The 1,129-nt window shown below is 58.3% G+C and overlaps 1 non-coding gene across 1 annotated transcript; it reads left to right on the top strand.

The window, feature by feature from the left end:
* Window positions 1-586: 586 nt before the first annotated feature.
* LOC124790875 lies at window positions 587-741 on the top strand. The gene has a single exon (XR_007016349.1). It is a non-coding gene; the product is annotated as a 5.8S ribosomal RNA (ribosomal RNA).
* The last annotated feature ends 388 nt before the right edge of the window (window positions 742-1,129 follow it).

The raw sequence follows: 1,129 nt of genomic DNA, 5'->3' as shown, positions 1-1,129 counted from the left end.
GAACGAGGAATTCCCAGTAAGCGCGAGTCATAAGCTCGCGTTGATTACGTCCCTGCCCTTTGTACACACCGCCCGTCGCTACTACCGATTGAATGAGTTAGTGAGGTCTTCGGACTGGTACGCGGCATCGACTCTGTCGTTGCCGATACTACCGGAAAGATGATCAAACTTGATCATTTAGAGGAAGTAAAAGTCGTAACAAGGTTTACGTAGGTGAACCTGCGGAAGGATCATTACCGACTAGACTGCATGTCGTTCGATGTGCGTGTCGTGTCGCGCAACCCGCTACCTGTACGGCGCACAGTAGCCGTGCGCTGCGTGCGGAACCACGCGTGCTTCTCAGAACTAACGGAATTGTTGTGTGGTACGAGCGCTGAAGCTCTGGAGCGGCTGGCCTGCGGCACCTGGCGCCTGGCGCCGGTTTGAATGACTTTCACCCGAGTGCCTGTCCGCTCCGGTGTGGAGCCGTACGACGCCCATCGGCCGTGAGGCCGTTGGACACAGAACGCTGGAACAGGGGCCGTCAAACGCCTCAGTCCCGCCTATGCAACTGTTTTGAAAGAGACAGTGGAAACTAAGAAAAGATCACCCAGGACGGTGGATCACTCGGCTCGTGGGTCGATGAAGAACGCAGCAAATTGCGCGTCGACATGTGAACTGCAGGACACATGAACATCGACGTTTCGAACGCACATTGCGGTCCATGGATTCCGTTCCCGGGCCACATCTGGCTGAGGGTCGGCTACGTATACTGAAGCGCGCGGCGTTTGCCCCGCTTCGGAGACCTGGGAGTGTCGTGGCCGCCTGTGGGGCCGGCCGCGTCTCCTTAAACGTGCGATGCGCGCCCGTCGCCTGGCGGTTCGCATACCGGTACTGTCTCGGTAGCGTGCACAGCCGGCTGGCGGTGTGGCGTGCGAAACCTCGTACAACGACCTCAGAGCAGGCGAGACTACCCGCTGAATTTAAGCATATTACTAAGCGGAGGAAAAGAAACTAACAAGGATTCCCCCAGTAGCGGCGAGCGAACAGGGAAGAGTCCAGCACCGAACCCTGCAGGCTGCCGCCTGTCGTGGTATGTGGTGTTTGGGAGGGTCCACTACCCTGACGCCTCGCGCCGAGCCCAAGTCCA

This window comes from Schistocerca piceifrons, chromosome 3 (genome assembly GCF_021461385.2).
Source record: "Schistocerca piceifrons isolate TAMUIC-IGC-003096 chromosome 3, iqSchPice1.1, whole genome shotgun sequence".
Taxonomy (NCBI): domain Eukaryota; kingdom Metazoa; phylum Arthropoda; class Insecta; order Orthoptera; family Acrididae; genus Schistocerca; species Schistocerca piceifrons.
This window is presented reverse-complemented; position numbering and strand designations above follow the sequence as displayed.